This window comes from Microcebus murinus, chromosome 25 (genome assembly GCF_040939455.1).
Source record: "Microcebus murinus isolate Inina chromosome 25, M.murinus_Inina_mat1.0, whole genome shotgun sequence".
Classification (NCBI taxonomy): Eukaryota; Metazoa; Chordata; class Mammalia; order Primates; family Cheirogaleidae; genus Microcebus; species Microcebus murinus.
This window is the reverse complement of record NC_134128.1, coordinates 2845174-2861679: the sequence shown is the minus strand read 5'-3', so window position 1 is coordinate 2861679 and position 16506 is coordinate 2845174. Positions and strand designations below refer to the sequence as shown.

General features: G+C 47.4%; 1 pseudogene; it reads left to right on the top strand.

Annotated features, from left to right (window-relative positions):
* Window positions 1-13239: 13239 nt before the first annotated feature.
* On the top strand, window positions 13240-13356 carry LOC142864693 (uncharacterized; annotated as a pseudogene).
* The last annotated feature ends 3150 nt before the right edge of the window (window positions 13357-16506 follow it).

The following is a 16506-nucleotide window of genomic DNA, read 5'->3' as shown; positions in this document are numbered from 1 at the left end:
TGGCTTTCGGCCCCAGGCAGCACCACCGGCAGCCGCAGGTCCTTGGATGCTTGGAGCCCTGCTGCTCACGGCCCAGCTGAGAGTGCGGTGTCCTTGTGCAGGTTGTGCTCGCTTCCAATAATACTGACGATGATGGCAATCACAACAGCTGACATTTCCGCCAGGCACTGTTTTAAGCACTCTCTATATATTAACTCATTTAATCCCCTCAATAATCCTAAAGAAAGTCTCATTTTGTCCCCTGCAGTCAGAACGTTGCCTGTTGCATCTCTGTGACTATTTTAAACATTTTCCTCCATCCCCGATGTCCTGCCAACAGGCACTTAGATCTGTTGATGAGATTTGGGGGAGATTCAAGTTCACTTTGTTAACAAGACTACTGCATACGTTCTTCCACGTGGCAGAACATAACGTCTGGTGGTCTCTCCTCCGCGAGGCCAACAACCTCGGCTATCGCTGCCTAGATACGTCTATTCGCCAAGCCTTCGCAAAGTGATGCTTTCTGCTTCTGTCGTCCTTCGTCCCTTCTGGAATACTCCTACAAAGAGAAAGTTCCCTCATCAACTATCTGGTTAACCACAGGCACAAGATGAATGTTTAATTTTTCTTCCTTTATTTACTGGTTTTCAAAATAATGAGTTAGTCACCCAGCATCTTCCCAAGGTGATTAATGAGAGATTTCTTTTTTTAGTATTGCCATGGACTCATAAATTTAAACGTGCAGTCATGCACCGCTTCATTATGGGGCTTGGTCCTAAGAAATGCGTCATTAGGTCATTTTGTCATTGTGCAAAGGTCACACATTGTGCTTAACACACACCTAGATGGTCTACCTACTACACCTGGGTAGATGATGCAGCCCATTGCTCCCAGGCTGCACACCTGTGCAGCGTGCGACTGTGGGATACTGCAGGCCATTGGGACGCGTTGCTCCCAGGCTGCACACCTGTGCAGCGTGCGACTGTGGGATACTGCAGGCCATTAGGACGCGTTGCTCCCAGGCTGCACACCTGTGCAGCGTGCGACTGTGGGATACTGCGGGCCATTGGGACGCATTGCTCCCAGGCTGCACACCTGTGCAGCGTGCGACTGTGGGATACTGCGGGCCATTGGGACGCGTTGCTCCCAGGCTGCACACCTGTGCAGCGTGCGACTGTGGGATACTGCGGGCCATTGGGACGCGTTGCTCCCAGGCTGCACACCTGTGCAGCGTGCGACTGTGGGATACTGCAGGCCATTGGGACGCGTTGCTCCCAGGCTGCACACCTGTGCAGCGTGCGACTGTGGGATACTGCGGGCCATTGGGACGCGTTGCTCCCAGGCTGCACACCTGTGCAGCGTGCGACTGTGGGATGCTGCGGGCCATTGGGACGCGTTGCTCCCAGGCTGCACACCTGTGCAGCGTGCGACTGTGGGATGCTGCGGGCCATTGGGACGCGTTGCTCCCAGGCTGCACACCTGTGCAGCGTGCGACTGTGGGATGCTGCGGGCCATTAGGACGCGTTGCTCCCAGGCTGCACACCTGTGCAGCGTGCGACTGTGGGATACTGCGGGCCATTAGGACGCGTTGCTCCCAGGCTGCACACCTGTGCAGCGTGCGACTGTGGGATACTGCTGGCCATTAGGACGCGTTGCTCCCAGGCTGCACACCTGTGCAGCGTGCGACTGTGGGATACTGCGGGCCATTGGGACGTGATGTGTCTGAGCATATCTAAGCTTGTAAAAACCAGAGCAAACAATCCTGCATTGCAATCTCACAGTGTCGCCACGCGAGGTCTGTGTTGACTGAAACGTACCCAGGACTGCAGTGACTGTTTTCATGCTGCCATTGTTCTAATTGATGCTCACATTGTCTTGTATTTGGCCAGAGGGAACCTCTTCCACTTGGCTCCTGAATCTTTCTGACAGGACCAGATTCATCTTATGGATTTCCTTCCCCAGATTTGTATTTAATCATTTATCCAAGGAGCTCTTCTTCCGCACCAACCATGCGGACAGTTCCCTGCTGCTATTTTCAGCTATAGCACTGTCCTCCTCCACAGAGCTTGTACTTCCGTCTTTGTCTGCTTGTTTATTCCCTGATTCCCCCACTAACCTGGTGGCCTCTCGGAGCAAGGGCTGTGCTTCCCGTGCCATTCTCTACCCAGCCAATATATTTTTATAAATGAAATAATTTATCATGTATTGAAATATATAATAAACACACAAACATATTTTAATCTTATTTATAAATATATATTTATATATATACATTACTAGAAAGAGCTATCAAATTAGTAGTAGTAGGTATATCTGAACTGGGGTATCATTTGTCTTCTTTTTGCTTTCTAATACTTTGCCAAAATTTTCAGTATAAATATGTGTTATTTTTGTAGTAAGGGAAACTAATGCGTATTTTTTTTTAAGACAAAGTCTCACTTTGTTGCCCAGGCTAGAGTGAGTGCCATGGCGTCAGCCTAGCTCACAGCAACCTCAAACTACTGGGCTCAAGCAATCCTCCTGCCTCAGCCTCCCTAGTAGCTGGGACTACAGGCATGTGCCACCATGCCTGGCTAATTTTTTCTATATGTATTAGTTGGCCAATTAATTTCTTTCTATTTATAGTAGAGACAGGGTATTGCTCTTGCTCAGGCTGGTTTTGAACTCCTGACCTGGAGCAATCCGCCCGCCTCGGCTTCTCAGAGTGCTAGGATTACAGGCGTGAGCCACGGCACCCAGCCTTAGTGCATATATTTTTAAACTCCTTGCTCCAAACCAAAGATCCCGCCTCCAAACTGGATGCCCTATGATGGCATGAACACCAGGTCGGGTCCCCAGGGGCCTCGTTGCTCACGGTGGACTCGGTCATACCTGGGGACCACAGGGACGGTTGAGGCAGGACTGCTCAAGGCATGATGTCCAGCTGTCCACACTGTAGCTGGCCCTCCCAAGTGCCCAACCTTGTGAAAGTCTGTGGACTCTCAAGCAGGCTCACGTTCCCCTTAGGAGGAACAAGCGCTTCCGCCTGTCCCAGAGCTCTGACCCCACCGAGCCTTTCTGCTTCTGCCCCCACGGGTCTGGGTCTGGATGGAGGAGGAACATCCCGGGCAAGTGGCCTTACTTGCACAGCCAGAACAGGGCAGTTAGGATTCTTTCACAGAGAAGGAATAGAAACGAGATCCCGGAGTTCCCAATCGCCCCTGCCAGCCGAAGCAGGCCCGCCGTGCCGGCCACTGCATTCTGCCCGGGTGCAGGAGCGCCTCCCGTTCCCGCCCCTGCCCCCACCACCCGCCACGCCTCACGCCACACCACGCCACGCAGCTCAGAAGAGACACAAGCTTCGGAAGAAACTGGGTGGCATGATTCAAACCCCTGTAAAGGACCTTTCTGACGGAAAGGCTGTTCCCAACCCCACCCCCAAAAGATCCCCAGAGGCAGATCCAAAACATGGTCCCCAGGAGAGACCACAGAGAGTTTCGCTGTGACTTCCAGCTGGGGAGTGAAAAGTCACCGCGAAACTCCTGGGATTTTTTGGAGCTGGAGAAAAAGCTGCTGCACCTGAAATTGTGTGCTTTCTCTAGTTTGCAATTTCAACACTCGAAAGGGAGAACTTTAAAAGGGGAAGTTCTTGTAGCTATTTGGGTCAGAAATGGGAATACGCTAAGGCTGACTAATACCTCTCAAGGGTCTGACCTCTGTGACATTGCAAACTCTGAAGATTGTGGGAAGTTCACGCCAGGGGAAGATGTCAGCATTTTGACTGCAATCTGGGGCAGAGGCCAAGGCTTGCCCGAAAGCAACACTGAAGTGACCACCGTGTTAGCTTACCCAGGAGAGGGCAGTGACTCACCAGGTTGCGGACAAGCACAAGCATTTCTTTTTTTTTGCATTTTTTTTTTATTATTTTGGCATATTATGGGGGTACAGATTTTAAGGTTTCAATAAATGCCCATTTACCCCCCTCCCCCCAAAAGTCTGAGTCTCCATCATGACCATCCCCCAGATGGTGCACATCTCACTCATTATGTATGTATATACCCGCCCCCCTCCCCCCTCCCACCTGCCCAATACCCTATTACTGTAGCACCTATGTGTCCACTTAGGTGCTACTCAGTTAATACCAGTTTTCTGGAGAATATATCTGGTGCTTGTTTTTCCATTCTTGGGATACTTCACTTAGTAGTATGGGTTCCAGCTCTAACCAGGAAAATATAAGATGTGCTGTATCACCATTGTTTCTTAGAGCTGAATAGTACTCCATGGTATACATATACCACATTTTATTAATCCATTCTTGGATTGATGGGCACTTGGGCTGTTTCCACAGCCTTGCAATTATGAATTGAAGCACAAGCATTTCTTAAGCCACCAAAGTTCATTTCACTCATCAGGCTAACCCTGGAAGTCAGTGTCACTGTCCCCAACATATCACTGTGGAAACGAGGACATAAAGAACTGCAAGGAGTTGGCAGGACGCTGCTTTCTGTACGCAGCCGTTTGCCCCTCCGGCCGTCAGTACACACCACGATCCATACCACGGGTCGATTAAGCAACAAGCAAACAAGAGCGTTCAAATGGCCGTGGCACAATACAAGGATGACGTGCACAGCTAGGCTTGGTCAACTAGCCCACAAACGCACCGAAAGGCAGGCACAGAAAGGAAAACCACGTGTGTTTTATGATTTGTGTCCGACCTGGTCTTCTGACGTCCAGGACTTAATCCCTCTTTGTGTCCAAAGGAAAATGAGCACAGCCCAAAACATCATGCATGTGACTTTGAAGGCTGTTTAATGCAGAGAACAGAGCAGTTAGGCGGTACTAGAGGGCTGTTCAGAGTTTGAAGAGCTGTCCTGGGACAGAGAAGTAGACTGCACTCAGAGCAGGGACCAGTGTGAAATGATGGAGGGAGATTTTAGCTCCGTAAGTTTTCTAGTAATTAGACATTTCTGGTGTGGAAGGAGCTGCCTGGCAAAGTAGGGCATTTCTGTGGCCAGGTGTGTTTTAGCAGAAGCTGATGCACGCCGTGATGACTATCAGTCCCAGCTGAAGACACAGTTGGGAGTGCTGCCTTGTGCCTTCCGGGATGCCAGGCAGCAGACTTGCGATATGTAAGTAGAATCCTCCCGCCAAGCCTGGGATTCATTACTCCCACATTGCAGATGACGAAACTGAGGTTCAGAGTGGCTAAATAATTTGCCTAAAATTACCCAACTGTTATTCTACGCTTCTGTTCAAACTGTGGTTGCTTTGGCACCCAAGCCAATGATTTATTCTGTATATCACACATCCTCATTATGCTAACTGACGCATTCATCTCTGGGCCCTAGGAAGAAAGGATATTATTTTAAAATGTTATCAAAACCCCATATTCTTAGAGTCCGAAATAAAATTCTCTCAAGTGTAAAACCTAATTATCCCCAGGCATCTGGTGGCATGCCAATGGGCCACTCTGCTAGAAATTCCTTGGTTTCCTAATTAACAGAAGTAAATAGAATTAAGGGGCTCTTCTGAAACTTTTACTAGGAATTTCAAAAATTAAACTTTTGGCATTCATACCCTAAAATCAACACAACACTGTTTCCTAAACTACAGGTTTGTTTGTTTTCCGTCCTGCACACTTGTTTTATTTTGTGTCTCACTGTGTGGTCCGGGGACCCCAGGAATCCTCGAGATCTTTTAGGGGGTCTGTAAGGTCAAATTATTGTATACAAATATGAAAATATTCTTTGCCTTGCTCACTTTCATCCTCATCGCTTGGTGGTTTTTTCCAGCATCGATATAGCTCATGATACCGCAACAGATTGAAGGAAGTAGATGGGAGAATTCAGCTGTCTGCCATGAAGCCAGACCTTTAAGAGATTTTGAAAATCATAAAACGATGTCATTTTTGCAATAAATTATTTAATTTTGGAAAATAGAGTTATTTTCATAAAAAATTATTTATACTGATATGAAATTACATTACTCTTATTTTAAATATATTAATACATGCTTTTTGCTTTCTCAGCTTTAATTTTTAATGCCATAAATAGCAATAGGTATAACCACCATAAACAAGACCTTTCTGGGGTCCTCAATGCATTTTTGAAAGCCTAATAATATGTGTGACCTGCGTTTGTGAATTAAATATCAGTTTAATTAACAACAATTTGCCTTAGTCTGCTTGCGTTTCCTGTACCATAGGGATGCCCGCCTGCCTCCCTTGCAAACCGCAAACACCCGCCCTGCAGCCTCCCTCCGGCAGCCTCCAGAAACCCGAGCCTCCCGCCCTGCCCGCCGGGCTCAGCCAGGGTGTCCCGACAGAGCGGCAGCCCGGAGGCCTGGCCTTGTTGTGCCTGTGCTGGCATTCCTCAGTCTCGCAAACGACACTGACTTTGGAAGGTTGTGAGTTTATTACTGGAGCATTTATCCCCTCATCTCACTGGGGCCTTCCCGTGACTTGGGCATCGTGGTCACCTGAAGAATATATAATTTTAATCATGAAATCACTGTCACTGATTTTCTTTTTTTTGTTATTCTACATACCATAGTCAAGAACTATGACGGTCTGAGATTATACCCTATTTGCAAGCTAACAGTTTAGCCTGGCACAGGCTCATCGATACTGACAGAAGATAGGAGACTCCTGGGCAGAAACAAAGGACTTCATTACTCACGGTAATGGCAGTAGCCAGAGTGTCAGCACCTGAACCACTTTCCTGAACCCCAGTTCCCACAGGGCCACATGCCTGCACACATGCCAGGGGCCCTACAGGACAGGAACACTGGGCTCAGGGAACTCAAATCCCTACACGGGCAATGAACCTGCCTGAGTTTTGCCCCAGAAGGGAATATTGTCCTTATTATATTAGACAATAAACAAACCTGTCATTTTCTCCAGAAAGGGACACTTTCATAGCAGGCTGTCTGCTATGTAACCATCCTTGAATAACAGTCTAGAATAAAGACAATCAGATCTGTGCAGGCGAAGCATGCAGAAATGCAAGATACCGTGGAGAACTGCCTACCAAGAACTGCTACTTCCATTTCTACACAGTACTCAATTTGAGATCCAAATTTATTCTATTTTCATTCCTTTGATACTTGATAGCTTAAAGAATATTTGGCAGTAAGTCCTGGTCAACTTTTTCTAGTCATGTGAACAGGCCATAACCTTTCCCATCCATCTATTCAGACATGAGTGCCCTTTGACAGAGGTCTCTTGTTTTTTTCCCTTAACACCCAAATATTAGCTGAGGTAGATATTTAGATGCTCTTGATGTACCCACAAAAAGTACAGAAAGAAATTCAATATCAGATATCAAAGTAAGAACTAAAAAGGAAACTAAAGAAAAAAATCATTCTAGAGAGTTTATTAAAAGGATATGAATAAAAGTTCTCTGTCCTTGTCAAAAGGGATATTCTTATTTTTGTGTGCAGAATTTTTCTCCTAAAGCAAACTAGAATGCTCAATGCAATCTACACCTTTACTATTCTATTTCTATTTAAATTTCTGGAAGTGGACCAAAGGAGCTGTCAGTAGCAATTTCTTCCAGGAAGATCAACTCTGGTCACAGGAGGGAAGAGCACTTTGATCTATTGCATTCTGCTCCATGGGACCTTGTGTGAGCTACCTGGCCAAGCACTCTTGCATTTCCGCATTTTGTCCTGCAAGCTCCACGCTGTCTGCACATGGGCACATCAGGGGCAAAACAGACCAGCAGGAGACACCAAGAAGGTGCAGCGTGAAGCGTCCTAACACAGCGAAGCCACTGGAGCCAGCCTGCCACCCAGCACAGGCAGGGAAATATCTCAACCCAGCCCGGCCTGGAGACTCTGCTTGTAGTCGACAGCCACAGATGAACGCGCACAGCGACTGTAGCCGACAGCCGTGATAGGACTTTTCTAATTTTTCATTTATCAAAATAAAACTGTGAACATTTAAAAATAACATAATGAAAACATGTATGTCTATGTTACTTATTCTGATTCACATGACAAGTAAAGCTGCCTGGAAAGTAAAAGAAGCTCTCAGTGCTTTCAAGCTTTCCTCGTCACACAAGAGCAGACCGGACGCGTGGTCACTGCGCAGCACAGACTGTCGCTCGGACGGTGAGTGCGGCTGTGGGCGGGCGTCGCGGCCGGTGAGCGCCGGACGGAAGTGGTTTCACTGGTCTTGAAAAAACAGACACACCCCACCAATGCCAGGGGAGTGGAGGGTGTAAATACCAGACAAAAGTCTGTGTATTCAAGACAGACATTCTGTGAATTTCAAGTCGCCTCTTACAGGGAGGACACCTGGCATTCTGACAGTCCTTGAAGGCTAAAGGGGAAACTCCCCCGGAAAGTCCAGGCTTGTCCACCTTCATTACCTCCTATAAATTAATGGCACCCCCAGTGGCAAGAATCGGATATTGGGGGTAACTGCTGGGTTTGCCACCCAAATTCACTGTTAACCAGCTGTGCGACCATATGCAAGTTTCTTAACCTCTTTGGGTTTCAATTGCTCATCAAAATGAGGTTGAGAATACCTACTTTCATTTGATTGTTGTAAAGTAAGTAAAGGGGCTGGCGCACAGGGGCGTCTGTTAGGGCGTCAGTGTGTTAACAGGCAGGGCCACAACTCACGTGTTCTCCCAGTGTCAGCCACCGCACTCCGTGCCCCAGTCAGAGCCCAGCGCGCACTCAGACCTGCGGCTGCGCGCCGGGGCGTGGGTCCTGGAGTCGCGTTGCCTGGTTTCAACCCCAGCCCCACAGTCTCTAGCTGATGAACCTGGACAGGTTTGAAACTTCTCTGCTTTAGTTTTCTCTTCTGTGAAACAGAGAGGCTAACCAGCCACAGGAAGATTGTCTGCACTTCGGAAAGCACCAAGTAATAACACAAACACAAACACAACTCTACTACTTTGTGTTACTAGAAAGCCAAATCTGGGAGCCCAGCGGAATCACCCCCAAACCTGGAGCACGAAACCCATCAGGAAATGCAGATGCCCTTTTCAAAAATGAGACATTCCCGGTGGTATGAGTATTAAGAGGAGAAGAGGCAGCTACCAAAACTGCAGGTGTGGACTCTGAAGCTTCTGGTGTTCCTGGTTTTTCTATGGAAAGATAAACTGCTTGTCACTGAAGCAATCTTTTAACATCCCCACCTATAAGCCTCACATTTACATAGCAAGAGCCTAGCAGTCAAATGGGTTGGTGTGGCCTGCAAAACACACCAGTGGGAGACCTTAAACCCCTGCGTGCTAGTGGGAGGAAGTCCCTTGGGAGACAGCAGTGAACGAAACACAACCTTTCACGAATGACAACACAGTAGACCTTTGCCATTCAGGTGTAATATAACTGTGAGACCTTCAGATGCCCCCGTGACAAAAATCACAGTTGTGCAGATGACAAACTTTTTCGTACATCCCAGGGTGTGTTTTCTTCACAGATCCTCAAACTACTTGTTGACTGTGATTTAAACTTTAAGTAACTTTTCTAATTTTGATGGTCATTTTCCACAAAGAAATACATTCTTCTCTAATTCATAGAGTGAGCGAATGCACTAATCTCAAACAGGATCAGGGCAGAGTGTGGGCCCGGAGAGTTCCATGCAGCCCATGCTGACTGGCTAAAGGACACCAGGCACGTCACCCATGCCCTTGTGCCTGCGGCTACAGAGTGACAGCTTTTACATCTTAGGCTCGTTGTCAGGATCAGGGCACACAGATCTGTGGCCAGCACATGGTAAGAGCTCCATGAATGTTATCGTCATTATTGTTATCATTATTAGGGAATAAATAGCTTTGAAATGTGAGTGCTGGATGACAAGCAAGGTCACTAACTAGCTGAGCGACCCACCTCATTACCCGTCTCCCAATCCTGCCGTCTGAAATCTGCCCCTCCATGAAAGCAGAGCTGACCACAGGGCGTGGATCTTGCTAGCTACTTCCAGCCGAGAGCAATAAAAAGACACTGCCAGTCTCGCAAATTTCACAGAGTAACTAACACCATTTGTTGGAGTGTTTAGCATGTTCCAGGTGCCTACTTTATTATTTCTGATCTCCCCGGATCTGCTCTGAGATTATTATTATCTTCATTTTTTAGAAAAGGCAATTGAAGTCCAGGAACACTAATCACCTGCCAAAGGTTACCCCACCAGAAACTGCTGAAATGGGGCCCCAACCCTCTAAAGCTCTGCGCCCCTCTTGTTAGATCACATGGTCTTTCAATACGCCTTCATTTAACACCGGTTCTGAGCACCTGCCGGTAGCAGTCCTCGAGTCAGGCATCTGTGCCATAAAGAAGCCAAGACCCCGTCCCTGACCTCCAGGCCACGAGCCCTCTCAGCTCACTCTTTCTTCCTCACAATTCATTGATTTATATGCTTTACGAATTGTTTGCTTCATTAGCTGTTGTGGTGCAAGATGTGTCACCACCTGCTGGGATGAGTGCCACACGTCACACAGTGTGGGATAAGGAATAGGCTTTACTGGGGAAAGAGAACATGAAATAGGCCAAAGGCCAGCAAGAGAAGAGAAGGCATGAGACGTTGCTTGAAGAAACAGGTACAAAACAATAGAAACGAGCATAGTTCATTGAGTAAACAGGAAAGCCAAAGGTTTTGGGGACTGGTTTTTCCAACAGTTTATTAAGAATATAAATTGTGAGATTTAGGGCATCTCTGCGTTACCCCAAATCCCTGTGAGAGCCACGAATCCGTGTCTTTACCAATGGGACCAAGAATAAAGAATTCGCTCTGCTTCCACCCCAGGTCTCCCCACAGACAGTCACATCGCCCCTTCTAATTAGACCTGCCTCTGCTCACCCACCTGGTCCAGCCTTCGTGTGGGGCTCGGGACCCTGGACTCTCTCCTAAGCCCATTCTCTCTGCTAATAGCAGGTCTATTTCGCTGCTGCTTTATAGTGGCCCCACCTTCCATCACGCTCTTGCTGTTCCCCGTACCCGTGCAAGGCCGTGCTTTTGTACTCTGCTCTATTTCACTTTTCAAAATGCCCTTTGCAACACGCTCCCTGAGGTCGCAACCCACCCTCTCCTCTAAAAAATCGATTATAAAAGCTCCATTGGAGCAAGGACTGTGTCTGTCCCATTCTCCAGTGTTGGGGGTATGCATGTATTGGATAAATGTGTGGAATCAAATCAAATCAGTGAAAATTACAATTCCAAAGCCAAGGACTAGGCAGATTTCCCCACCATGCAGAGCAGAGCTGGGCTTTGAGGCCGTAATTCTTTTTCATTATCTGTTGCATTAAAAATAAGGGAACAAGGCCAGGTGCAGTGGCTCACGCCTGTAATCCTAGCACTCTGGGAGGCCAAGGCGGGCGCATTACTTGAGGTCAGGAGTTCAAGACCAACCTGAGCAAGAGTGAGACGCCATCTCTACTAAAAATAGAAAGAAATTAGTGGGACAACTAAAAATATATAGATAAAAAATTAGCCGGGCATGGTGGCGCATGCCTGTAGTCCCAGCTACTCAGGAGGCTGAGGCAGGAGGATTGCTTGAACCCAAGAGTCTGAGGTTGCTGTGAGCTAGGCTGACACCACAGCACTCTAGCCCGGGCAACAGGCGAGACTCTGTCTCAAATAAATATATAAATAAATAAGGGAATGAAAGTTAGTTTTGGTTTCCCATTCTCCAATAGCTTCCCATGTACTCACTCCCCAAAAAGAGTTTTTGGTGGAAAATTAGTATTTTCAAGGTTAGTAATCATACCCTAACCCATCTCAGAACACGGTAGGGGCACCATGTGAAATGCAAAACAAATGTAGACTCAGAGTAAAGCTATGCGGGGTCCTCATCTGCCCGGGGGGCTGAGACATGGGAAGCCGCACAGTAGGGGAGCGCTCCACAGTTTCTCCAGGGCCTTCCGCTTCCGTGAGGCCCTTCAGCACAGGTTCTGCACGGCCTCTGCTGAGAAGGCTCCTTCAACCCCCACCTTGCCACCCCTGTGCTGGCCACTCCAAGACCTGCATGGCGCCACAGTGTGCCTGCACTTTGAACCCTTGTCACTAGATGGCGTCGTGCATTTGTGACGACGGGGACTGGAGCCCTTTTCTAAACTCATCTCTAATGGAACACCATTCGATTTTTTGGTACAGTACTTTCTTTGGGAGTTGGCAACTTGTTACAACCATTTTTCCCCCAAAGGTCATTCTGAAATCAGCACCATTTAACCCTGAAGCGCATGCGCGAGAGTCCCGTGGGAGCCCCGTGTGCAGGCGTGATCTCCACGATCTGGCGAGAAGCAGCTTTCCCTAAAGCCCGAGTATCAGACGCCTACACGGTGCACTTTCACATGCACCCTGCACAGACTGAGGGCAGAAGGGTGTGTGCAAAGAGCAGACAAAATCCAGCTCAGAGCGACACCATACGGTTTTCAGAATTTGTGGCATTTCCAGAGTTGAGTCTGTGCCTTTCCATGACAATAGAAAGAAAGCTAAGGTTTCGACCAAGTCATAGTATGATGGCCGGGCTGTTGTTTCTGCTGTGTTTTTCTCTTCCCTCCCCACAGGCCTTCCCTGAGTGGAGAATTTCCAGTGCATGTGACAACCCTAAAGACACGGGCCGCAGGTGGCTGACCAGAGGCAGCCTCTTTCACTGGCGCTGGATGCTGGAGATGAGGCCATCCAATGAGCAGTCAGCCCAAACTGCCTTGTGCTCTTCCATTCTCCTGCAGGAGTTAAAAATAGTGTCACTAACACTTACTGAGCACCTACTGCATACCTGGCGACGTGGAGAGTCGCTCCCCCCGACAAGAAAACTTAGAAGAAAGTTCTATTAATGTCACCCCTATGTCATGGTAAAGGAAACAAAGCTTATTCATGTAACTTGCACAAGGTCACATAGCTAGAAAGCAGTGGATCTCCCAGCTCTAATCAACCACGACATTATGCCACCCACCCAAGACCAATAAACTTTTAAGAAAATGTCTTAAAACTCTGCAAGAGTTTCCCTGAGCAAAGGAACATGACAGGAGCTAGTGGGCAGGACCAGTCCTGGAACTCCTCTGCGGCTGCCGTGTGGCCCCTGTGGAAAAGAACGTGTGGCGGCCCTTAGAGGATCTGCTTCCAGAGAGCGGGAGAGGGAACCTGCGCTGCCGGACACAGTGCCCCTCGCACACGGATGGGTTCAGGCAATCCGACATAGTGTCATGTGTGAGAATGGCGTGCCTGACATCAGTGGACGACTGCACACTTTTCAAAGTGTCCTGTCTTCTCACGGCACAGCTGTGAGTCGGGAGAGAGGTGCCGTCCCCAGAGAACAGGGTTACAGGGGAACCGTCCTTTTCCTGGGCAGCGCTACTGTCCGATGAACAGGGCAGTACTGCTGCCACCTACACAGCACGCCCGCATCAACCAGAGCTTTGCTTTACTTTGGTGCAATTTTTGGAAAAAAGGAAAACCTTTTTCCATTAAAAAAAAAGAACATACAAGGTAGCAGCTCTAGGCCAGGCTGGCTTCCTGGGTGTCCCACATGTTCGGAAGGGTCCAGCACTTTCCTGCCCACCAGTCCCTGGCCACCTGGTCCCCACTGCCACACCCAGCAATCGCTGCCCCCACCCTGAGGGCATGGAAAGGACTTCCTTTTTGTTTCTTTCTTTTATTCTTACAAAGGAATTCACAGTCAGGTTCCCTTAAGTAACAGTTGCCCTTCAGCCGTTTAGAAACCTAATTCCATTAATAAAAATGTATTTGTGCACAACTAGAATGGATGTTCTTCAAGGCAGGGATCTCTGTCTGCTTTGGTCACTGCGGTATCCCGAACATTGGCACATGCAAAGCTTGTTGAATAAATGGATGAATGAATGACTTTTCAGAAATCTATCTGTGGAGAGGGTTCTCCAGGAAACAATGCCTTTCTCATATTGTTCTCAGAACCCACACAAAGCTGAGTGCTTGAGAGGAACTAGGTAATTCCAGCTGGTGGACCGATTCAGCTGGCTGTCTTATTGGACAGGCGAAAGTAGACGGGCCATGTTTTCACCCATCGAGGTCACACTTGTATTTTCACGTAAGTTTCTTATAGGTGTCAGGGGCTGCGCCACGAACATGCTCAAATGCTCAGTGAGAATGACCACGAAATAGGTGGCTGGGCAAAGCCTCAGCAAGAAGGAGCATGATAAGCAGGCTCTTCCTTTGGCCTCCATCTGGCCAAGTTCCTTATTTGCCTTGGGCAGAGGACTGGGGCCAGGCGTCCCAGCCACTCACGGCCTCACGCGCATCCCTGGGCAGGAAGGCAGGAAGTTCAGTGGTGAGCAACGGCAGTCAGGGTCGGGCAGCATGTCACAGATTTCACGGAACGTGGATGCGGCTCTCGGAAAGGGCTGACCACAGAGCCGAGAGCAGCTTGCGTGCTCTGCCCAGGTTACCTGAAACACCGTGCCCAGGAGTCCAAAGTCTGACGCACAAGAGGGTTTCAGCAAGAATTCCTGGCAGGGGGGCTACTTGTCCAAGTCCCCATGAGTACTTCATCTCTACTGGGTGCATTTAACCACAGACAACTGCCAGACACACAGCTTTAATGATTCCACACCAATGCACCCAGAAATGTGTTCTCTGCCACGAGGGGAGCGAGGTCGCTCAGCCTGGAAAAGACATGTTAGAGAACCGTCGTGGAGGTAACTAAAAACATAATTGTTTTTAAACAAAAAATTATCAGTCAATTGCTCTCCAGGTTCACAAAGGGCGAAAGAGAAAGAAAATAGGTCAGTGTTTGCAGAAGACGCATTGATTAGCTGAATGGGTGCTTTTAACGTAGGGATGACTAATACATCAAACAGGCTCTAAGCACAATTACAAACTCTCCCTCGAGAGAGACAAGACAAGGACCTGTATGTTCATTCAACGAGCATGGCCGCACGCCCAGCGAGCGCACAGCACCACGCCACATGCTGGGCAGCTGCAGAAGACATGCAAGTGGTGTCTAAGGAGAGACGGCCTGTGATCGGCTGTGATCCAAAGCAGTGATCACACGTCCATCCAACACGCATGTAAGAACCTCCCATGTGAAAGGCACCATACAAGGTTCTAGAGCGGATTATAAAATTGAATAAGAGTTCTGCTTCTAGGAATATGGTAGATGAAAAATCATGAAACTCTGCTATAAAACCTAAAAATTTTAGATAAAATATAAAATTCAATATTGGAAATTAATGGATAAGCTTATAAGAAACCAAGGAAGTTCCCACAAGAACAAAGTAGAAGTACAACTTCAGCGAGGCAAACCCACAAGGATGATCTGGCTAATCCAAAAATATCTACCAACCTCCCATGGCCTAACCTCTGTTGGAACAGTCTTGTTTAGGGACACAGAAGATAAGCCCTGTGCACCATTTGCAAGGGAGTCAAACAATGAACACCCCCCCCCATACCCAAACCCCCTACCCTCCCACCCCCTCCCCCGCTCCCCTCCACACAGCCTGGACCCAAGAAAGGGTGAAGTGGGGGCATCTACCTTACCAAAGCAGAGAACGAAGGATCAGGTCCACTTCTGCTTTGCTTCTGGAATGATGTTTCAAATTCTCCTTGAGCCTTCATGGCCACTGACCAATCTTCCCATCCGTGGGGTTTGCCCAGCCTGGGAAGCCACAAGAGGAGACTTTTGGTTTAAAATGAATCTAGTTTGATGATGTCCTCGGTGCCTGGCAGAAGCAAACACGAATACTTTCTGGAGATATACACACTCAAGCCAACTAGGCCTTTAAATAATCCCCAGGGCACAGTTCCGAATAGCATGAGCACACATTCAAAAATTATAAAATGCATAAGGACATAAAACGTCATGAGGAAGAATGGACAGGAAGAAACAACAATAGAATCCTACCCAAAAGTACTTCAACTATTATAATTATCATATAAAATATAAGGGCTATAATTAAAAATTAAAGATTAAATACCAGATTAGACATAATTAGAGGAGAAATTAGTGGGATGGAAGATATTTCTCAATAAATTACCAAAAATATACTCTAGAAGGACAAAAATTAAAAGGAAAGTAATAAAGAGAGGCTGAGACACAGAGCAGAGGGCCCTGCGGAGGCTGAGTGGAGGTTCATGCTGGAAGGACAAAGAATGCAGGAGAGAGACAATGTTGGGAGGGTCAGTCCGAGAATTTTGAGAATTGATATAATACAACCAGCAAGTCCAAGAAATCCTAAACTGAATAATTTTTAAATGCATCTAGAGAAAAACAGCTAGAGAGAAAAGACATTAATTATGAAGAATGAAAACATTAATAAAATGAATAGCTGATTTCTCAATAGCAAAAGTGGAAGCGAGAAAATTGCAGATTGCTATCTTCAATATTAATGCTGTGAGAAAGTAAATATTAACATGGACTTGCCTGCCCAGAGAAATTATCTGTCAAGGAAAAGAGTAAGTTGAGACATTTTCAGAAAAACAAAACCTGGGAGTGATTACCACTAATAGACCCTCAAAAACTATAAAATATATAGCTCCAGAAAAAAAGATATGGTCACAGAGAGGTATGAGATACAAGAAAGATTGGTGAAGAAATAAAATGTGGGAACCCCAAACTCAAACAT